The sequence below is a fragment of the Dermacentor albipictus genome, chromosome 3 (genome assembly GCF_038994185.2).
Source record: "Dermacentor albipictus isolate Rhodes 1998 colony chromosome 3, USDA_Dalb.pri_finalv2, whole genome shotgun sequence".
Taxonomy (NCBI): domain Eukaryota; kingdom Metazoa; phylum Arthropoda; class Arachnida; order Ixodida; family Ixodidae; genus Dermacentor; species Dermacentor albipictus.
In genome coordinates this window covers 51,088,398-51,112,997 of record NC_091823.1, presented here as the reverse complement: position 1 = coordinate 51,112,997, position 24,600 = coordinate 51,088,398, and the positions used below count along the sequence as shown (strand labels likewise).

Here is a 24,600-nt window from a genome sequence, read left to right as displayed (position 1 = left end):
CTCAGTGGCGACCCAATACGTGACCCCTTGCATCGAGATCACGGAGCAAAAGAATCGAGATTTGCAGAAACGTTTGGTTCCCAGTAGCTATGCCAGTAGTTTTTATTCGGTGCACGCTCGTTCGGCTGCCCTGCCATGGCCCTGCCTGCAGAGCGGGAACACTAAAACTAACCGCTGACGTGCGATAAAGCGTTGTGCCGAAAGGTTTGGCTTCGATCGCGTTGCACGATGCTCTCTCTTAATGTTTTCCTTCCTCCATGCTTTTGGTTAACGGGCAGGCACGGAAGGTACATAGGTGGTCATGCTACAACCCATCGCTTCTTTCACTTGTGCTTGTGTGGCTCGTTTCTGCTGAAGTGTGTTACCCTTGGATGCTTGATTATGGTTTCCAAATGGTTGCTAGCCGGGCTTGTTGGTACGAAGACATGCTTCAGCAAACAGCGCAAAAACAAGACACAGGAAAGGAGCACGCGACACAGGCGCCTGTGTCGTGTGCTCCTTTTCTGTGTCCCGTTTTAGCGCGATAGCGTTCTAGGGCCCCGTGTCGCAGAAAATAACACGTCGGCGTCGGGTGTCTGGCATCAACCGTTATTTCGTGATATATCATTCCGTACCACGCATACACAACTCCGTAGGCTCTCCGTGTAGCGCAAACAATTTACTGAATTAGCTGAATTTTTCAAAGTAAAATGCGTCCGCAAAATTGTGAACTGCATCGAAGCCTCACTATGCTGTTGCACTGCAGGTTAAATTCAATTCGCCTTCACCGCTTTAGACGGAATCCTGTCAGCCTAAACGATGTAAACTGGGCTTTTACGGCGAAGTTGTTATGGGCTAGTTTCCCCACTATTGTGCCCGCGTGTAAAAAAATGCTATCGTCATCAGCAATGGCTCGAGCGTCGCCGTCTTCTTCCACAGCCGGCTCCGTTGCCGCTCGTCATTCCAGCGCAGTATTTTATTTCTCTTCTGTCGTCGTCATGCGAAGGCCGCGTTTACGGGGGTGTGATCCATTTATTTCCTTACGTGGCGGACAGATTTAATGCTGAAGCAATTTAATTTTGTAGAATCGCATGCCGCAATGCCGGGCGGAGCGCTGCTCACCACGCCACCGAACGAACTCGAGACATCGAACGCAAGCGACAACGGCGGGCTGCGGGCATACGGTCAATGACGTCGTTCTCACCGTCGCAGCCGAACGTGCGTGTGACCTCATTAAGAAACACAAAGACGTAACCAATAATTGAGAAATACTTTAATGAACCGTCGGGATTTACTCAGTGGTAAACACCGGGGCCGCACGTTTGAGCTCCGCTGGTTAACCATCTGTACGGACTGCTTGGGCTGATTCTGAAGTATAGTTATTCACACCAGGTTGTAGTTGTTATTTAAAGATATCTGCAAGTGGTTCAGTTGTGCCCTGGGAGTTCCACGATGACAATGTTCTATATAGCGTGGTACTGAATAGACAATCTGATGACGTATTCATTTGCACGAAGTTCCTCTTCGTGCGTATTTGAACGCTTGCCTGTCGATTCCTACAACAGAAATGATTTAACAGATGGTAACTTGGTAACAACCTAAGAACAAAGGGCTAAATATAGTCCGACGTAGCGTCAGGGCGCGCACATCTTACGTTACGTTGGCGAGAACAACAGCGTCTGTAGTTCGACGCACTGGCGAAGCCAACGTAACCGTACGCGGCCAACGAGCTTCGACGCACCCGGTGTCGAGATGGCATTGCTTCATCCGTGCGTTGGTCGCGCCGATCGCGCCGCCCCACAATGCATTGCGAGAAGAAGCCGACGCTTGCAGACGGCCGTTCAAAGTGGCGCGTGGGTTGAGGATCGTTGTGCGCATTCTCCGAGGGGAGCAGCCGACGCCGCAAACGCGCTTAAAAGGTTACACCTACGCTGTCCAACTCGAATACAATTTGCATTGAGCAATTTAAGCTCGCTAATTTTTGTGACGTCAAGCGCTTTTGCGGGTTCAAAACGGCTATGTTCACCGTACAGACCTATCTTCGTGTCACTGGTTTTAGATGGCAACGTGAACGTCTTGACATAACTTATGGATGATCATGATATGAATGCTCAGCGAGAGATAATGTTTTAGTTTGAAACAACGAGCTTTTATTTCCAAATTAGCCTAGCGAAGCGCAGTCATTAAGCTGTGAGTGAACTCCAGCTAGCTTGCCTCTCTTTCAGAGGTGAAGGGCGCATGCACTGCGTTTTCGTGGGTGGAGCTTGTACTGAGTTCTTCAGTTTTCAAAAAACATTGAACAATAAAAGATTACTTCACAGACATTTGAGATCCAGTAACCAGATCAGACTTTTGACTGACTATTCGTAAAAGAAAGAAGGTTTGCGCATTGATGATGCCGAAATGGCTGATTTCTGAGCGAAAGTTGCGACGGAAAGAATGCTGCATTGATTAAAAAAACTTCAAACGGCAGCCATGACTATACCTCCAAAGTGTCGTCACCGGCGGCAGAACTTGAATTCACGAATACGACATCAAGCTGAAGTCACAGACCAAGAACTCAGTGCGAAGAATAAATATGACTCAAGGCTAAAAAAAAAAAAGAAAAGGCGTGGGAGGCCGACGTAAAGATTAAAGTCATGTTAATCGTGCTTTTTGTCTGCCATGAAATTGTGCGCCGCGAATTTGTATCTGGAGCTCAAACGATGAATGCAGCTTTCGCGTGAATTTCATCAAGCGTCTTAGGTATTGTGCGCCGCATGCGACCAAATTTGTCGAAACAGCGTCGCTAGATTATGCGCCGCGATAATACCCCTGCGCATTATGCATTGATAGCGTGAGAGTTTTACAGCAAAGCTGTGTATAGCAGCCTTCCGGCGGTGGTCGGTGTACCTCCGTCTACGCGTCGCGTCGACACGAAAACATTTTCGTCTCCAGTTTGTCGCGAATGCTCTGTAGCTCTCAATCTAACGTAGATATCTTGAAAAAATATATATATTGAAATTGGCCGCTAAAACGACTCTATCATTATGCCGAGTTTCATTTACGTGTCGTAATTCTTTAGTTCACAGGGAAATTGTAAACGTTACAGAATTCCCGTCTGTTGTCGATGCATGGCCGTCTACAGAAAACGGCTGTAACTCTTCGTTTGTCCAAACTATCCCGAAACACATTATGCGACAATTAGCCGCTAAGACTACTCTAATATTACGCCGAGTTTCATCTACGTTTCTTAATTACGTAGTTCACAGTGAAGTTGTAAGTACTGTGGAATTCTCGTCTGCCATGCGGTGGTACTTGCACACGTCCCTACTTCATAAAAGAATAAGAATAAATCCCTCCACAGTCAACAGATGTATTCGTTATCTGTGTCCTTCAATAATAATAATAATAATAATAATAATAATAATAATAATAATAATAATAATAATAATAATAATAATAATAATAATAATACCCATATATACATAGATGTGTCGATTGAGGTAAAACACACCACAGCTTCGCTGATCGTCCTTCTTCACATAGTGGAAGGGCTGATCAATTGTTTGGCACGCAGTTCCATCCACTAACACCCTCCATATTCGTCGGACTTAACGCTTTGCGACTTCTTGTCGAACCAAAGCTGGTGCTCCGGGGGCGGCGTTTCGTGGATGTGTCGACAATTTGAAAAGAAATGACGTCGCTGGTGAAGCAGTTAACATTAGAGAATTTCCAAATGCGCTTTCAGCAATAGAAAAAGAGGTGGAACCAGTCAATTGTCGTTAAAGGGGAATATTTTAAAGATGACGGCATTGGTGTATCTCAAGATTTGTGAACTTATTCAGTTTTAAACGAACTTCACGAACTTATGAGACAAGCTTCGTATATCATGGTACACCATTATCAGGCCACGGAGTTACTTGCGGGCCATGTATGTATGTATGTATGTATGTATGTATGTATGCATGTATGTATGTATGTATGTATGTATGTATGTATGTATGTATGTATGTATGTATGTATGTATGTATGTATGTATGTATGTATGTATGTATGTATGTATGTATGTATGTATGTATGTATGTATGTATGTATGTATGTATGTATGTATGTATGTATGTATGTATGTATGTATGTATGTATGTATGTATGTATGTATGTATGTATGTATGTATGTATGTATGTATGTATGTATGTATGTATGTATGTATGTATGTATGTATGTATGTATGTATGTATGTATGTATTATGGGCTTACTTAAACCAAATGTTCTGTCAACGCTGATGTAAAAATTGGCACTGTGTGTACTGCGTAATCTTCTTGTCTTCCCTAATCCCTTCCTCGTGCACTGTAGCAAACTGGTTGTTTCTCTTCTGTTTACCTTCTCTGCCTCTGGAATCTAATTTTTATCTCTCTTTGCGTTCTGAAGTGTTTGTTCCCCGCATGACGAACAACCATAAATGCGAGACTGGTAATTAATATTCCGCGTGTCTTGTCAGCATGAACGCACGCCCTCATGACAGATGCCGGAGATGAAGGCCAGCGCTTCGTTCACCGGTGACCTGCATCTAAATTTTGCCGAGATTTGAGCCGAACTAAATTGACAGATCAATCTCAACCATACCCAACAGCCCCGATGACTACGATACGTAGCAATATGCGTCTGTGAAGCACCGTGCCCTTCTCTTTCCAATAAGTTTCCTTTTCCTTTAAGTTTCTGCTTCACTTTCTAGTTTAAACGGCAACGCCGTGAGTTTTGGGAACATTTCGAGGTATTGGCTTTGAGGTGTATATTGGCTCCTGATCACTGCCTCCTTTTCCTCAAGCTATCTTCAATATATCGAGTAAAGGTATTCAAAAGCACATTGTGTCTTGGCAGACAACCTGAACCCTGGTAGGGCGACTATCGTCGATTCACTGAGCAAACACAAACACACACACACAAAAAAAGAAATTGCAGAAAATCAGTGGTGCAGTAGTTGGTGAGTAGAGGAGCTCTAACATTAAACTTTATGTGCGCGAAAACAAGACGTCATCGCGCTGCGCGGTGACTGCCGTAAATGATTGTAACAGTGAGCAGAACGTGTAGTCATTGTTTCCGTCTATGTGCGAACGTTAGCGAGTTTCCTGCAGCGTCCTTTAACACCGCGCACCGAACGACCGACCGCTCGCGTCCGGCTCCCGCAGCGTCCCTCCCGCAGCGGGACATGTGCTCGGCCGCGCGCGCTCGCCGCCGAAGTGGCGGTGCGCGCGCGGAGGGAACGGAAAGGGGTTGGCGGCGCCCGAGAGAGGTCCTCGCCGCGGCTTTAAATCTTAATGAGCCGGCGCCCGTAATAATTCAGTAGGTTTGGAAAGGCAGATTTGGGCCAACTCGAGCAGCAGCAGCAGCGCGCGCGACCGCTCGAAACAACAGGTCCTCGCACGCCTGGCTCGCTCCCCCGCGGGGAAAGGACGGCGACGCTTTAGCGCCAAGCGGGGACGGATCAGCGCGCTTTGCCGGAACCCCATTGACGGCAGCCGCCGCCGCTCGCGTGGGTGACGGACGCACGTGGCTCGCCGTGTTGCGTTTCCTCGCGCCGCGAGGGCTCGGGAGCGCCTGGATTTATTGCTCGAACTGTTTGACGTTCTCGGCGTTATTTGTTAGCGTCGCGGCCGCAACACTTGAACGCGAGGATGGAGTTTTAAGTGGCACGGAGATTGTAGGGGAAAACACGCGGAAGGCGGGAAATAGAAATTCATGACGGTGAGCAAGACAAGAACGAGGTAAAAGTGGGAGCCAACGTTTCGACAAGTGGACTTGTCTTTTTCAAGGCGACGTATGCTTTCCTTGGCACAGTATATATAGGTAGGGTTCTTCTAAAGGGGAGAGGGGGTAAGCAGCGTGGGTGAGGCAACAACTGAAGGTGTGTTAGCGGCGAGAGTGTAGAATTCAGAATGAAGGGGTGCTATGTACACAGCCCCGGTGACACGGCCGTGTGTAAGCCGGCGTGCCAACGGCCGTATGCATAGCACCCCTTTATTATCTGCCTTGCTGGAGGTCAGTGGGCTATTGTATCTCGGGAAGAAATGATAGAAAGAGCAGCAGAAAAGCGTGCTCATGAAAAAAGAAATTACTGAAATGGAATAAATTTATAAATAAAAGAATAAAGAAAGCGAAGAAATTCTAAGTGCTTCAGGAAGCAGACTTTGGATGGTTGGTACGACGTGTAGGATGGTTGTATCTCATCTGTACTTGTTGGCACTTGCACGTTATTCATAAACAAACACATCTTAGCACTCAAACGTTGACGAGTCTTTGACAAGATAAATGTTGGACTTCCGAAATAGCTTATATGGTCCTTTTCTAGAGAGGCGCAAGCTAAGCAATACTGAAAGAGAGTCAAGTTAAAGAAATGGAGTAACTGATCAAATGGAACAGACTGGTGGGATAGTCGATACTTCATGACTTGTACAGCGCAGAAGTACACGCAATACGACGGAGAAGACGCAGACACAGCGCTGCTAACAACTTATTGTTTATTGCACTTGACCCTGCGTATACTATATGCCATCGTGCAGCAGAAAAAAAAAACACAGGAACAAAACCACTGGCAAAATCTAGATTGCCTTTAAGCATAATCATCCGTAACAGGCCGCTACCGTGGTAGGAACAGGATTTCCTGTCAAAATATTATGTTTTTGGGGAGAGATAGTTATTTTGTCTATCTTCATATCTTCAATGTCTATCTTCATTGGAATTAGACATGCAGGACACACCCCCGTATTCGTTTCAATAAATAAAAGCACAAAACAAGGGTCAAATACACATGATAGATAATAAGGCGCGTTCAAACAATGCGAAGCACGTAGCGTTCGCGGCATGCGTTTTCCGGTAAAGATTACGGCTGCATAAACTGCAGTTGCCGGGAGCTGTAGCAAACGAAGCAGGGCGTGACGTCATTGCACTTTCATATGTAAAAGAATAACCCGATTGGCAAGTGGCTGAATTTGTGTTGTGATAGTTCTATAGGAAGGACACGCATAGCTAGGACTCCTGAAGAGCAACGTGAACACGTTGAGCAGTGATGGGAACAAACAGAAACGTCAATATGACCGACTGCATCGTGCTGAAGCTAGGCAGCACACAGCGATTCCTGCCCAAACCAAGCCACGGCCACTTAGGACGCCTGACGGGCAGCGCGAATACGATTAGCGACGGAGGGAACAGCGACGTCATTATGCACAGCGGCGTCGTGCCCATTTAATTGTCTTGCTGTCAATCATTTCATGTAGTGCATGACTCAATCGTTCAAGGCTACGCCACATTGGTCTATTGGATCAGGTGATATACATCAGCTTCGCTAGTCAACCAACTTCCCAGTGTGGATTGGAGCCGAGTTCTTGGATTTGGCTTGACTTCCTGGCTGCTGGGTGCTATTGGGTCGGGCGTTATCTCGGCGGATATTTTTGTAGATATATATGCAAAGGTTATATGTGCGCCGAATGGAAGTACCGGCAAGCTGGTTTATGTGTATGCTGGCAAAATATGCGCAGCTCTGTTCTGCGTAACAAAAAAAAAAATAACTTCTGGCATAGAACTTGAACATATAATGTCGGCTCACAGGCACTTCTAAAGCACACGGATCTATTGATGGAATGGCGAATTATATTTAACGGATTCTTTGATCTAATTTATTTTCTTTGATTTAGCCAATCGGCATGTGTCACTGGCTGTGTGCCCGTTCTTGACCAATGCTCCAGCAAGGACATGTCCCACTGCGACACAAGAAGTGCAGGATCCCTAAATGTGGCTTGATATCTGTCGTACTTATCTATACATACACTTGTCATCACAATTCTTACCACCACAAGCCTGATACATCGCCTTCGTCTCTGTGACGTCGCTGCGTATACGTCTCACACTGTGCATCCGCTTGATGCACAGCAGGGGTTTCGAACTTCAACTGCTGTCGTAGTTTACATTGTGGCATAGCTTGTGAATGATGCAGCGCATTACTATAAAAGAATTCCGCGACAATAAAATTGCGACCCTTATGGTTGATAAACATACACATTCTATGAGAGTACACGTTGCATACGATTAAAGTACAGCAAGTGTACGCATCGCAGTTAGCTGTGAAGCCTTTAATGGGGCGTTTCATTAAAGCTTTGCTTAACGTAGACTCCTACACGTGCGGTGGATCTCCATTTCCTTTTTTTTCTTGCGTGAACTAGGATAGCTTATTCTCAGATGAAATATTGATTTTTACTTATTCGTTGACTCTGACAGGGGACCTTTCTTGAAAACCTTTCTTCTGGCGAGACAATGAAATTTCAACTCAAGTATTTATAACGCGCACTTTCCCAAATTAATTATTCAGAAATTCGTAGAGCTGAACGTTGCATTGTCAGACTCACATTTGTTGCAACCACAAAGGTAGCTGTCCGCAACGTAGCGTCCAGCACCTAACATGAACTTAAGGAATAGCGAATAACCAGAAATCAAACATTTGTACTACCGCGCAGTCAATAAAGCACGCAACATGATTTGTCAGAGAAAATGGTGCCATGGAAACATCAATGAAAATGATAGGTGCTTGTTTATTCATCCTGCTACGGCAACGTATAGTGCATAAAGCCACAAGGACACAAGAAGACACAGTGTCATGTGCCTCGAATGTGGCATTTTGTGCACGTGCAATTTTTGGCGCGATACCTCGTCTTGACATGGGCCGACGAGGATTGACTTCGTAAACCTGTGTTAATTATTATTAACTGTGTTAATTAATGTTAATTATTTCGCGCTCAAAAGTAGAACCAAGAAGACGCTGATCCAGTGGGACAGGGCCCTAAAATTTATCAGATTAAGATACGTCACCCATCTGAGTCTCCTGTGTGAGCGAACTTCACCGTTTTAAAACCAGAAAAATTGACTAACAGTGTACAAGAGATGCAATGAGCTCCTACGCCTGCCAAGACCACATATTTTGTGAGATAACTTCCAGAAATCAGCTAACGGTGCAATATCTTGCGCACTTTCTAACAAGTTTGCCTCGATTCAGCAGAGCGATTTGAAGTATCTTGCTCATGTATGCAACGAAATACGCCTATTAACATCCCTGAGATGAACATAAAAGCTTTGAAAATTGTTCATTGTATATGCTTGCGGCAAGCACCTCAGTTAGAGCACCTACGTTAGAGAAAGCGAGTTTAGGTACCATAAGGAGAAACAGAAATCAGCAGACAAGCAATTTCTTCCTTTAGGAACTCCTTTATTGCGACAACGGAAGGTTTTCATAGCGAACACTGCCATAATCTTGAAAATAATTTCTTCCCGGTGCGCCCAACGTCGACTTTGTCCGCCTAAGTACGGCTTGCATTGGCCTCAAAAAATTAATTCACAAACACGAGACAACACCAGTCGGAGAATCTGAGTGGCGTACAAGACTTCGCACAAATTAGGAAGCGCGAACAATGCATGATATCTTAGTGGTTAGAGCACCCAGCTCTGAACTATGCATTGCCGGTTTGCCGCAAAGGTGTGATTTTGATATCCAGTTCTGGCGATGGTTGGGGTGAGCAAAGTTTGTCCTAAAGAGAAGCTTTCTTTGCCTCTTACTCCCACATGGCGGTGTACTAGCTTGCCGAGTTGAGAACAAATTGGGCCACAGGGAATGTGGTCAAATAGAGAACTTGGGCTGCTGATTACGGGAAACTCGGCATGTTACCCTGAGTATGTGCACACATTTCTATCATTAGCGCTACAATTGCATAACGATTGCTTTGATATTTGCGCAAACATCACGATTCGCTTAAATGTGATTTTCACGCAAGTTTGAGATCAGCCGAATTTTTTTCTTCGCCCCATGATAAGTTTGAAGTCGAAAATGATGACGCGGACTGAGGACCACACGATAACGCCGACGACGGTGTAACGGGAAGGACAGAATGGCGGACACAGCAAAGCCCTGTTTCGAACTTTAACTGCTGTCGTAGTAAAACACACCGTATAATAATCGTGAGCGAGGTCTATTGTCCGCGCTAATGTGAATGAAATTCAAGGCTACGTGGCAGTTAGCATTGCTGATATGATGATATATGCTAACTCTAATTAGTAAAATACTTTCTGGGTGTCTAACAAGTGCGTGATGTTACATGACGCGGAACAAAACAAAAACGCAGCAGTGTTCAAATGGGTCTCTCATTTATCTGCATTCTCCTCCTCGCAGCAACCATAATTCCTTATTAACGAGCACAAAGATGACGCCAAGCTTTGTTTTGTGGGCTTGAAGCTCGCTTGCTTAATCTCATTGGAGAAATTATATGGAATTGCCATGCTTGTCTCAATTCCTGAAACTGCGTTGTTTCTTTTAATAACAAAGACAGTTGAAATGCCACTCGTTTCCTTCTTCCTCACTATCAGTTTCAAGAAATATGCACGAGATTTTACGATAATCATCGATGTGAGTGAGTTCCGCGCACGCACACAGTTCTCCGGCCTCCCGCATTTGAGGATATTTAGCTTATTGATCTGGGCCCGCCTTACACAAGGCAGTTTGTACGCTAGGGCACATCGAAAAAATAGGAGCCGGTAGTTCGTACTGGGAAACGTATCAGCGAAGGCGGACGGCTGAATCTGTCAAATCAAGACATTTCTTACTAAAGTCGAAACAGCGAGACCTTTCTTACTAAAAAAACTATGTGTGAATTCGTTTCCTTATGCAACAATCTACGTGTAACCGAATCTCAAATATCTTTTTTTATACACAACGAGAAACCGGCAACAAATGCGCGTTTCCTCAGCCACCGTAAGAGGGAAAATTCCGGCAGAATAGACTGCCTGCGTGTTTGACAGTTTTCCTCCCGCAGAAGGAAAAAAATAAATAAATAGAACCCAATCGGTCTTGTTTCATAATTAATTTGATTTCTGTCTATCTGCTGACGCTCGTTTCTGTCTTCGCACTACGACGCGGGGGGATTGTTACTTAATAGTGCATCCTGTTATGAATGATTTATTCACCGCGTCGTCGAGGCGTGAAAAGCGTGACGCTCGGCAAGGCAGCACTCGGAACGTGCGTCGCCTCTCTCTGCTGTCGCGACGAATGCAAATGAGTTGCAGAGAGAGAGAACGTCGGGAGGGGAGATAAACAAGGGTTATTTACGCACAGCTACTTTAAGTGCACCTCTCCATGGCCGCTTTCCCTCATCTTCACAACCCTGCCTTTTTATCTTTCGCTGCGTTTAACTTCGTTTTACGCAACGAAGCTCACATTAGCACTTCTGTTCGGTGCGTCAGTCAGACAGCAGATATCTCCGCCGACTAGCTGCGTTCTGTATTCGTTTAGTTGTCGCTATTTGCCACATCAGTGATTGTCCCGGTACTCCCTTCCAAAGGAACTTTAAGGGTGAATTACGTTTGTGAACTGTTGGGAGGTGCGTGGAATACTACACATTCAATAACTTCGGTGGTTTAAGAAACATCTACACTCTCTCTTTTGTGATCGCATGAAGAAGAGAGGAATGAAGCAACCTACTTTAGATGGTCGTAAAATGAATTATAACGAACTGGTGTTTCAACGAATGATTCGATTGCAGGTCACATTGGTTGCAGGTTAAGCTGTAAATGAGGATGGCGAAGGAAAAACCCACTGTGTGAAGCTGTATTGGTATGGCTTACCGGATAAGCCTTGACGCACTAATAAGATAAAAGAGCTAGATTTAGTATCTTGCGCAAAATATTTTTTATAGTTATTTACCTTGAAGAAACTTGAATTGTCCCTTTTACTCGTCTCTTATACTCATTGACATCCGTAGGTACTAAAAAGAAGTGCATGACTAAATCTAGTAACTTTTTTTTGAATTTGTCTATTTAGGCTTGACATCGAAATATATCAGTGATCATAATGAGTGGCATATCTTTTACTAAGATACCTCATCAGCCGTTATCTTCCACTTTCTGGTGGAAGTCACATAAAAAAAAATGAAAAAAGGAGCCCCGAATGCTACTTATTGCGCAGAAGCTTACGTGTTGAATTTATTTTGTCATTGGATATAGTACATACTTTCCCCGCCTACTCATACCGCGAAGAAGGAAGGTCATTAAGCCCGTATCTGCGCAGTTGACACATAATCGCCACAATACATTATTAAGCTTTCTTTTAATTTTTAACTCTACACGAGCACAATCACATTGGCCGCAACACGCATGCCGCGCCTCCTTGAATATATCTCCGGCTCTTTAACGTTCAAAGTGAATAGCTTTATTGTGCTCTCTCGCCCGTTTTCGTGGACCGTGGTGGCCGGAGGTCGGATTCTTGCGCCGACACGTCACGTGCGATCGCGCACCGGAGTTGCGGGGGCGCGTTCGTTGCCGATCGCCAACTGTCATAGCTTTGTGAGACGCCCTCGCTGCCCAGCTGTACCACGGGTACAGATATGCAATGAAACAACAAACGCAGCCTAAATATTTTCACTGCAACAAATTAATGCCGTCAAACGCACCATTCCTTTTATAAGGGGTGCAGCTTTCTCGAAGCGTTAGGCTATTCGATTACATTGACCATCATTGTTGATGGTTCCTGCGCAAAATGTTTATTTTATTCAGTTTATCGTCTATTACCGACTCAATTCTGTTTACTTCTTTCGTCTTCCAGGAATGTCAGGTCTCGCTCCAAACGACCCCATTGCGTTCCAGTTGACCCTGCAGTTTCTAATGTAAGCTTCGCCTCAGAAGATATCTCTAGGCGCCAAAGCAAGCTTTACAGGGTACTGAAGTATGAGTTGGCGGCATTCAGTGGCGTGAAATACGCTGGTTACTGACGTCCTACGTCCTACTAGAGGATGTAAAAAAAAAATAACATCCAATGAAAAGAAATCAGTTAGCCAGGGAACATAGGCCTAAGATAGGATGTCAGAGAGGGCCATGGGGAGAAGATGGCAACGACGACAGTAGACATTGTAGAAAAAACGTGCCTAATATTATTGTAAGAATATTGCCATTATTTGAAGAATACACAGATAAATACGGCCTTTCCTGCTCGTGGAATGCATTAGCGATCGGGGCTAATACAACCTCTAGCAATGCTGTCTTCAGTATGTATGCGGAACGGCTTCAGAGGTGACAGCCTGAGCTCAGCCAACCGACCCTATTGCGTTCCAATTGACCCTGCAGTTCCTAGTGTGCGCTTTGCCTCATAACAAATCGCAAGGCGCCAAAGCATGCTTTACAGGATACTGAAGCACGAGTTGGCGGCATATTGTGGCGTGAAATGCGCTGGTTCCTCACGTCCTACTAGAGGATGTCAAGGAAGATAGCATCTAATGAAAAAAAAAATCAGGTAGCCAGCAAAAATAGGCATAAGATAGTATGTCAGAGAGGGCCATGTGGAGAAGATAGCAACGACATCAGTAGACAGTGTACAAAAAACGTGCCTAATAAAATTGTAAGAATATTGTCATTATTTAAACAATACAAGGAGAAATACGGCATTTCCTGCTCATGGAATGCATTAGCGATCGGGACTAATACAACCTCTAGCAATGCTGCCTTCATTATGTAAGCGGAACGGTGTCAGACGTGACAGCCTGAACTCAGTCAATCAGGTAGGCGAGCTCAATTAACAGTAGTAACAATTACATAATGGGAAGTCATTATCTCACATTTATAAAATGGAACCACAGTGCGGCTTTTTGTTACGTTTTATTAAAATGAATTTGTCAGCGCAAACCTATATGGCAGGGGTGGCTGTCAGCGGGACATTTCACACTGGAAGTACACGACCTGCAGCACCGTCCAGACAGCCAAGACTTAATATTTTGTGAGATCATTTTCATGCGGAAATGCATATCATTTATGTGTGCCTGAATAAGTTATCATCTGGGAGAGGCGAAATTTAGGCCATTGTTATCCAGGTTAATAAGTACTGTTCATAATAAAATATTTGCCTGTATCTTTTCTTGCATCTATAGCCGAACGTTGAATTTATCTCTACATTTTCCCGCTGGCATTACTGCATTTAGAAGGATCACACTTAGAAAAAAAAAGTATCCTACAACCAGGTTTAGGCTCTACCCACCACCATTAGGCAATGAAGCGCTGGTGCTAAGGTTTTCTCTCGTCATAAAGCACCCCTCCCCCCCAATCACCCCAGCCCCGTCTCAGTACAAAATTTTTTTCAGAAATAGCGCATTTTTTCAAGCAAAATGCAAGAAACTATCATAATGTGTAGTGTAAGTTATGTCCACCTTGCTGGTGCTAATTGCTCTGGCAGCAGTTTTCCCCACTTGTACTTCCTTCCCCGTCTCTACATTTACGCAGTTTTTTTTTTTTCTCGATGCTTTGAATCAAGACAACCAGCGCCGAACTGTGAAGCATAGTCCTTTATCAAAGCGCCCTACGGGACGTGGGAGCATTCAGTAATCATTGAGATCACAGTGACCGCAATAGAAAAATGTAGAACATTCGGGTCGGCACGAAGAACGGCAAATAGCGCGCGGTTGGCAGGCAATACTTACTGGCGCCGCGGCGGCGTTGGCGGCCATGGCGCAGTGCCTGGCCCGCATGGGATCCGGGGGCGCGGCTCGGTACGTGGGCGAGTATCGTCCCGAGAAGCAGGAGCCGGCCGCCGCCGAGCCCAGGTGCGGCGGCAGCGGCATCGAGGCCGGCTGCTTGCCGCCGTTCATGATGGCTGCCATGCAGTCCCAGTTGAGCGACGAGCCGCCCTCGTGCTTCGTCGTGGCGGCCGTGCTCGCACACCGCGCACCGCTAAAACCTCGCCGCCTCTCCGGCGCCGATCACTTCAGTCGGCCCCCGCCGCCGCCCACCTCATAACTCGCGCCGCTTGCGCGGCATTCTTCGCCGCTTCCGCAGCCAAAGTCGAGCCCCGGGGGCACGGTTGGGTACACGGCTGGTCTGGCCGCCCGTGCCGGGCGGAGGGCGAGCGCCGACTCGTTGCTTCCCGCAGTGGAGAGCTAGCGACAGCCCCGTGCGCGTCGGGCGCACGCACTTCGACGAAGGCGAAGTTTCGGAGTGTCTCGGGAGCTTCGGCTACAGCGGACACGCGACCTTTTTTGCCTGTCTCGTCGTGCTCCTTGAACGTAGCTTCGGAACAGTTTTCAGCGGTTATCCCCGCTTTCCGTGCTCCATTCGGCTCACTGGTCTTGCTTCACCGACGAGTGTCGTGGTTTCTGTACAGCACGCATTCGAGAAACCTGGCCGATGCCGCACGCGCGCACGATTCACAGGGTGGCGCTTCAGCTGTGCCTCGAAATGGGGAGGAGGGGAAGCCGAGCACCGTGTCAGCGGCGGTTCCGAGCCTCGTCGTCGTCGTCGTCGTCGTGCTGCGCCGCGCGACGGTGGAGCCACACAACAGCGGCCGGCAACGGAGGCGCCCCGGGTTCTTGTGGAGTTGGCAACTCGGAGGCACCGCCTTTTTTCGCGAGCGGCGCGGGACGACCCGACGTCTTCGCGGCGGCCTTTCCTCCGCGCGCGCGCAACGCCAGTCCCGGCCTTTCCTCTTTCATCCTTTTTTTTCCTTTCCCGAAAGTAGCAGTGGCAGAGAGCGCATGGTTTCCGACGCGGCAGCTGTCGGAGCTTCCTCCTCTCCCGCACCCGGCTCTGACCGCCTTCCCTTCTTCCCGCCACTCGTACTTTATTTTTTTTTTCGGGATCTATGGGAGAGCGGGCGCAGCGTCCTCCCTTGGTCTCCTTCGGGAGAGAGAGAAAGGAAGCGTAGGCACGTCGCGTCGCTTGGCGGCGCTGCGAGAGAAGGCGTGAGGAGCGAGCGGGCTGGGCGTGAGCGCTTGCTTGCGCCTTTCCTTTCTGCGCGTGCGCAGATCAGGTGCACGTGACGTCACGTTCAAGTGGATCCAGAGGAGGAAGAGAGGAGGAACGGAATCCATGTGGCACGCTTGCACCGCGAGCAGTCGCCGTGCGCCCATAGCTGCGGACTAACCGTGGCTGTCGAGCACGCATAGGGCGCCAGCCTGGGCATTTCGCTTGTTGGATGCACCGTCATACGAACAGCCCAGTTGGATGGAGCGGTGTTTTAGTAGTTTAGCTTTAGGAACAGAATGTAAAAGGGATTCATCTACACGAAGGAGTGGTGTTTAAGTTTTTGCTGGAACAGAACACAAAAATAATTTATCTACACGAACGCACTGCTAGTCTTTGATGCAAATAGATAGCTTAATCTATGCGTATCGAACACTAGACAAGTCACTATTGCACATTCGTGTTCAACAGATACACTTTGAACAAGGCAGAAAGAATGTTCAAACTGCGTGTATTGGCCTCCACGTGGACAGGAATTTAGAAAAATGTTGAACTGTAAAATAAGTAAGCGCGCACTTTTTCACGTTCTTTTTTTTATATTGCTTACACTCTTTATTAAACTTAGAAGAAGGGATGAGGACAAAAAGTTCCATGTAGTCTAGAAATTTCACCGTTACACCAAAGTGATTAGTACTGCGCAAACAATATAAAACGTAGATTTATGACCACCTGCTGCGGAATATATCGCCGCGCAGTATAACGTGTAAACTAATGTGCAACGTATTTAATAAGCCCTGCGAAGAAGTGAAGTTGTGAAACCACTACACAATTTCAGTGTTCTCATGGCACTTTGGCTCGCTTATCGCAACAAATGAGGTATTATTCCGGCTATATTTTATCAATACAGAAAGCGACGACTGGGGACGTATTCTGCGACGATCGCTTCGGCGATACTATCGCCTTCGCGTGACATGGTGCTCAGCCAGCCAATCAGCGCGCGCCTGACTGCGATACTAACGCCGAGGTGAAACGACCACCGAAAGTGATCGTCGCAGAACACGTCCCTTGATGTAGCTCTGATTTCCACTTTAGCACTCAGTCTTTATCTACAGATGTGAATAGATTAGTGCACATGAAGGATGGAAGGGGATACCGCAAGAAGATAGGCGAAGTGATCGTCCTGAGTAATTGTAATAATATCATCACGGCAAAACAAGACAATGCGAGAATTGCCGATCACATTTAAATAAATTTCTGGAATAATTTCATCAAAGCCCGGAGCAATATTTAGAATGAGCTCCTGCTGTCAGTCGCGCTACTTTCTTTGGCTTTATTATCATCATTTCTTTACAAAATACTGGTTTCCCGTTGCGTAACCCAAAGAGGAGGGGTAACGAGTGGGAACAATGTAATAATATAAAAAAGACGTACAACGTCTCCTTCTTCATTGATCGTGACACTATACCATGAGGCGAAGACCGATTTAATGTAGTTAGATCATGGACATATTACTCTCAAACTGGCAAACAATACAGCTACGCAGATACAGAAAATAACACTTGTGGCTTTTAAATCTTTTTATAAAGAAAACTATTAAATTAGGTATTAGAAACTAATATATTAAGATATCGTGGTTGACCCCACTATTACACTTTATTTGAATATCACCGGTTGTATAGTATGTTGTACGTGCGTAGCTCACGCTTATCGTTGTTATACTTTGTTACGTATCTTGTTATGTAGATATGAACTGAACTTATATGAGTGCTTTCAATGTCTTTCGTACACTTTCACCGGTTTATGGAACTGTTTATGTCTCTTAGCGTCCTTCTATTTTTCCTGTGAGTAGAACTTCGGAAATGTTCGTGCTATTTGATTGTCACCAGTGCATATCACATTTAACGCGATAGCGGTTAAGCGCGCGTTTCGCAGAAAATCCTGTGTCCAAGTCGGCGTCGGCGGCGTTGTCCGTTAGTGAAGCGTCATCCCGAACCACGCAGGCCGTCCGCGTGGTTAATTGGCGTTGCTGAACTAATTGAATTCCTCAAAGTAAAATACGTCAGAAGATCCGTAAAGTGCGACTTCCACACAACCTACAGACACCATAGCGTCGGATCGTAATTTGAATATACGAGAAACCACTATTCTGTTCTGCGGAAACTCAAATACACACCCATTTTCTAGCTGCCATTTAAGGTTTGTCTTAATGGCCGCGGACACTAGGTCTGGATACTATGGGGACCTAGTGAATGAGTTGTTGTCTTTTACTTAATGAAGTGTGTCAGAGATATGTAGTGATGTACGCTATTGCGTTCCACTCTTAAAGACGAAGATTAAGCGTCCTCCAAATTTTTTGAGTGTGTCGGTTTTCTCTGCTTGCCCTGAGAAAGGGAGTAGAGGGCGCCAGTAATGGATCCAACTTCTCCTTTCATTTCACGTTATTAGTAATAATAATATTAATAATAACAAAAAAGATGCTATTGTATGCAATATGCGAGCCCTGAGTACACGCTACACCTTTCTCATTATTCTGGCAAAGACTGACAGGCAATGCATAGGTGTAGGTGACGGTGGTGGAGTTGCTACAGGTGGTGCTGGCCTGGCAGACTCGGTCGGCAGTTGGCTCCTTTCGAGCGTCTTATACCGTGTTACGGATATTTGTCCCCACAGATCATCCACTTCACTCTCTCGCAGAAATGTGCGCGGAGTACGCGAGACCTGCTGGCCCACCATCCGCGGTCCTCCCAGAAAATGTAATGGTTTTGAAGGCTCGTGAGCAATTCCTCTTCTTCACACGCTGTCCAGAAGTCTCCTCTTTCCGGAACAGAAGCCCTGTGTGCATAATACCTACGTAATACTAGAACCAGTGTTGCCATATTTAGCATTTAGCGACTTTGTGAGCTGCTTAGTGACAAATGCTTCTCTTTAGTGGCCAGCGACTTATTTTAGCGACGTGGCAGCACTATTGGCGAAATTTTAGCGACATAGAAGTTAAGAAAGTTGTTTCAAGGGTTACTTTCCAGAACACTCTTTAGTGAAAAGCTAGAAAAGGGTGGTCAAGATTTTCTGTACGGCACATGGGCTCTGTGGATAAGATAAAGCCAATTGGGTCGGCACACACGGAGGCCATACGCTGCATTAGTTACGTAGAGGCCGACAGCCTTCTAATTGTGCTCACACAATTATTTTTTTTTATTCTTCAGAAAATCCTACTATGATGGATCTCAACCCGGGTGCTGTTGCAGTTTCACCAAGTAAGTTTCGTTGGTGAGCGCTGACAAACGTAGAAGTAACTTAAGTTCTCAAGACTTACTGCAATGAATTTAAATTTTGTGGAGAGGTTTAGAACCCAGTAGGTGAATAATTCGACATATGAACTGTAGAAAGGCCTACATATTGGAGCGGCTGGGCTCATTCAAGTGAATCAATGGACCGCCTCCGTCTCTCACACCGATGCGACAAATCAACACTGCGCAGAAAGAACCATTCAGGTAGATCAAAGGGCGGCAACGTTTTATTTGGCCTGCGTAAAGATCACGCAATTTTCCTCGCCGTGTTAACAACATGAACAATATCGTATCGCGTAATTTATTGATAATTTCACGAGCGCTTTAAGCTACAAATTCTGCAGGCATAACATGGACCAATTAAGTGCGCCTTTCTGATGGGAGAATCAGGTGACCCGTAGCCTTTCGAAGCATCCATATTTATAATTTAATAATTGGAGGATAAGCGCAGGATTCAGTTGTAATCACGCATAGTTTTCTAGTTTTATAAACGCAATAATGCAATAAATGAAGTCCTCTACCCCGTGGTAATCAATTACTGTTCATCCTGAGCTGCATGGACACTTGACGAACTTTAAACATTTTTGTAGATGCAATGTGCCATGTTAGCCTATAATATAATGTTTCGAGAATGCCTACATTAAATCAAAATCACTTTACAATCTTATCGATAGCTTTACCAATTTTGTAGCAACATTTAGCAAAAATTTAGCGACTTCATTGCTTCTGTTTCGTGACATGCCCTAAATACAAATGACAGCACTGACTATAACAAATAATAACACTCAAAGAAAAATAATAAAGGTAATACTTACGCCGGTAGGCAGAGAAATGTCCGAGAATTACCGTTAGCCTCTTCAGGAAAAATTGCGGCACCTGAAAAAAATAAATGCAGTTACGCCGGTGCATTTCGCGATAAAAACATGTTATGTGGTAAATTACTCCAATTTGTTATTGCTCTGGGCGGAAAGGTGTAGTTGTATTTATCTCTGCGTGTGAATACAGGTGTAAAGCTGTGCGAATGAGGATTCCAGACACATCCGATTGACAACGGCTGCAGATAAGACGATGGATCGAGCCGTAGGTCAGGATGCCATAGCTTGCTGGGACATTTTAGTCTGGAAAGTTTTCTGCGTGTTTCGACATAGATAATATTATTAATTGATGAGGTTGCTGTTAGAGGACAAGCGCCGATTATAAATGTTGACTATAATTGCAAGAGGACGTTTCAAGCTCGTCTTTCTTTTTCTGGGGGGTCCCACGCGACGCATGCATATTCTAGCCGAGACCTTATTAATGTGTTATTTTTAACATTGGAACATGAATTCTTAAGTGTGCGGCTCAGGAGACCAAGCTTGCGATTCGCATGCCCAATCTTTCTTTCATAGGTAAAATCTTAATGCGAAATACTCTTTTTCTTCACACGCTGTAGTGGCTTAGCGGCTATGATGTTGCGCTGCTAAGCACGAGGTCGCGGGATCAAACCCCGGTGGTGGCGGCCGCATTTCGGTGGGGGTGAAATGCAAAAAACGTCCGTGCCCGTACACTGTTCCAGAGTCCCCCATTACGGCGTGCCTCTTAATCAAATTGTGGTTTTGGCGCGTAAATACCAGAATTCAATTCAATTCATTCTTTGCTTCATTACTATGAGCAAAATACGAAACGTGAAATAGAACAAAGTCGAGCAAAGTTGCCCAGTGCTCTAACGATTTGTGCCAGTTTGATTTTTTTAGTGCCGGTTTTGCAAGACAAAACAATGTGCAATTGTTAAAGCGAGTCGGCCTATCCTTGCCGACACAAATGGATTAAGATTTCTTCGATACGACCGAGCCATCAAGCACTGTAATTCAATCAGGTGATTTAAGCAGCGCTCTATGCACGTGTCTGTACTGCACAATACTTTCTATGAAATTTTCAGGCGACGAACGCACGCATACTTGCTTCGTTCAAAAGGTAGCTAGTTGTTTGAAACACCCCACGTGTGCTCCACGTGCTACTGTCTCGTCATATTTCCTTGTGACAGCTCGCGCATTGATGTGTTTTGTTAGACTGTATTCTATTCGGGACCGGCCCAACTTTCCCTGTACTTTTCTCGTAGCAGTTTACACCACCCACAAACTGCGCGACGTTGTACCAACTCCATTATTGCCCAAGTTAATCATGTTTTCACATTTCTTCGCAGGATTACAAATGCCATCGTGGTTTTAACATACACCACATGACATAGCCTTAGGTACGTACGATCGTCTAACACGTAGCTTCTGATGATGCCAGGAGCCCTGTTTCTCTCACTTACGCTCGTCCACTACTCACGTGGAATCCAACAGTCGTCATGTCGTAAGCTCGCCTCGAACGGCCGGACTTGAAATCATGCCTTCGCTGCCATATAATTTTCTTTGAAGTAGTCATCGTTGTGCGGTTGTCTTCACACACACACGTGCTTTTGCAACCTACACACACAAATACTCAATTTACACAAACGCGTTGGTTCATCTGATAACGGTTTGCGGAACCCCAACGTCCCTCAACCCACTTTCCCCCGCGCATGGTCGAGAAAAGGGGCGCGCGTCTGCTTGACCTCCCTACCTTTCCTCCCTTCTTTTTCACCTCCTCCTTCAAATAATGCTGGATAGCCAGGTACCTGCGAAATGCTTCACATAACATCGATTCCCACAGTGAGTGGTATCTGCCAAATCTTTTTGGGCAGAAAATTTTGACTTCGCTAGAAGTTGGCGGCGTGAAAAATGACAGAAGCTTGATGAATGATTGCTCCAGTTTCTCACATTTTTATCCAATGCAGCACCATTTACATATAAGATAAAACACAGATGAGCCAGCACCTCACCGCATCTCAGATCACCATGGGTAAGAGAACCCTATTTTCATTGCTTTTCGCTCTTGTATCAATCTGCTTTAGATATATCGATTAAGGCCATCCCTTGGCCAATCAATGTCATCCACTATCTTTTCGATGAGTCTTCATCTTCAGTCATTTTTGTGACGCACTGACTAATAAGACGTGTAGAAACGCACGCAGGCACCTGCGTACCCAAGCGTACAGACAGCACACAGAAGAACACACACACACGGACATACAAACAAGCAAACAACACACGCCTTGTCACAAAAGGCCATAACGTGGTCATCGTGTGGGCTGATTGGCGAACGCACGTGTGCGGCACGTGCTGGCGGCAGGAGCGTGAGTTCCGGTGGAGAGGTCTCGTTCACGCTATAGATGGCAGCCACACAAAACGGCCATGTTACCAGAACATACTCTTGTTCAGAGTGTCGCGTGTCACAGGAAATAAACGTCTTCACAAATTGTTGCATGGTCGGAATGCACTGATAGGCACATGACTATTGATATTTCTTTCACGCCATAAGTGCCTAAGAAGCGCGTCTCCTATAGCGCCGTCATTTCATTTGCTGCTCGCAAGCAAGCATGGCTAAGTTTGTGGTTCACGAAGTGTAATAATAATAATAATATTTGGGGTTTTACGTGCCAAAACCACTTTCTGATTATGAGGCACGCCGTAGTGGAGGACTCCGGAAATTTAGACCACCTGGGGTTCTTTAACGTGCACCTAAATCTAAGCACACGGGTGTTTTCGCATTTCGCCCCCATCGAAACGCGGCCGCCGTGGCCGGGATTCGATCCCGCGACCTCGTGCTCAGCAGCCCAACACCATAGCCACTGAGCAACCACGGCGGGTTATTCACGAAGTGTCCTGGTGTACGTATTTGCCCTTTACGTATATACTTATTTACTACGTCAGGAAGTGAGAGAATCTCAAGATATAGCCTCGCATAGCGGAATACAGAAGGTGTAAAAAAAAACTGCGACGTAAAAAACAAACAACGATGAAAATGTCTATACACACGTAAATGACGAAGATACGTGAGTGAAGTGGGTAGTGAACGAGCTGCATTTCGAGTATTGCATTAGTATTATTTTCTGCCTTGTATCGTGAACAATATACATATTCTGCGCTTGCTGTCTTTTTGGCACACCATGGCCCGGGCTAAAGTGGAGCCTCGCACTAAATTAGCGCTTGTGATATTACCAACTGAATCATCCAAGTGAGCTGCACTGTGACAAAGCTTCATCGATGAAAGCGGAGTCAAATGCCCATTCATGTGCGCTTTGACAGACGTGTATTCTACATAGGAAACGCGTAATCTCCTATCTAATGACGATGGGTTGGTACGCGTAGCAATACTCGGCCACTCTGACTGAATAGGAGAATTTCGTCTTGCAAGCAACGACGTGCAGGAAGCTGAACGTTGTGGTAAGAAGAAGGCAATTACCCGCGTGTGCGTTGGCCGCGCGAAGAACTTTCAAAGCAAGGACGCACGCACGCACGCACGCACGCACGCACGCACGCACGCACGCACGCGCGCACGTGTAGCTCTTTGTACCCTCGCCCACGTTGACGGTGCCGGACAGAGCGGCTTCCTCATCGTCGTCGTCGTCAGTCGCGCGTTCTCTGGAGTCACATCCATTCGTTCTGACTCGCGCGGCCCTCTTGTGACAGGGATGAGTAAAGAAGGAATCCTCCGGGGAGAACATTTGGACCGCGCCGCGCCCGGGGTTCAAGTGGATTGTGTGCGCTGGGACGCTCGGGAGTAGCGAGGAACGGGAAGTTTCTTCCCCCTCCCCTTTCTTTTTTTCGGGAACAGGAGCAACAGCAGCAGCAGCTGACACGTAGGACACGTTAGAGGGTCATTTGAGGCGCGCGCTCACCTCCTCCCCCCCCCCCCCCCACCCGCCCCCCTCGCCTCCGCTAATTGCGTGCTTGCCCGGTGCACTTTGCCGATTGCCTTTTGTAAGTCAGGACTCGGAGGACACCATCCCGTCCCACAACTGCGGACGCTGCGCCCGATCCACGCCCTCTCCCCGCCTCCCTCTCTTCTTTCCCGTTGCGACCGCTTTGTTCCGTGAGCAGCGGCCTCCTGGCGTGAGGCCCCGGGAGCAAGCAGCAGAATGGCAACTCGTGAGGGTTGGCGGAGGGGGGGGGGGCGGTGGGAGTGAGTGGGGGAGGGAGAGATTGGTGCCGCAGACTCATCGAGGTGCTCGTCCCGCTGGGAGGAGAGCACCTGGTTCTAAAGAGGTTTTCGCATTGTGAGAGCGCTGTTGAGCGCTCGTTGCAGCTAGGAGTTCTATATCCGGGGCGACACACGGAACTCTCACTCTTGCCGCCGCTGCGCTACAACACATGTGTGTACGCTTCGCCCACGACGATGGAGCTAGGCTGGAAGAGGAGACTCAATGGAGGAGAGAGCGCGGAAATGGGAGCGCTTGTAATCATTGCTTGATAGCTGCTCGCCCTTTCCTCGCGCCCTCGCGCCCTCGTGTATGCGATTTTCTTTCGCAGCGATGTTTTTTTTTTTTCTCTGTGACCGCGTTGGTGGCTTCCCGTATTAGCGGCTGTGGTCGCACGCCACGCATGTTGGTCGATGCGATACGGCAGTGCGGCGGTAGAAGACACGAAGAGCATGCCACCTCAAATTTTCCCGACCTACGTAGTTGCTATTGTAGAAAGCGCTGGCGTACTGCTGCGCTAATTATGCTCGCTAGATATACCGCAGTTGCGTATTTC

At 46.5% G+C, this 24,600-nt stretch overlaps 1 long non-coding RNA gene across 1 annotated transcript in view; it reads left to right on the top strand.

Moving 5' to 3' along the window:
• LOC135898071 (uncharacterized) overlaps window positions 1–24,600 on the top strand; it is a 107,293-nt gene that overhangs the window by 41,589 nt on the left and 41,104 nt on the right. Inside the window, exon 2 of the long non-coding RNA XR_010563251.2 lies at window positions 18,917–18,967. This is a non-coding gene — a long non-coding RNA (uncharacterized lncRNA). The remainder of the gene's footprint in view (window positions 1–18,916; window positions 18,968–24,600) is intronic.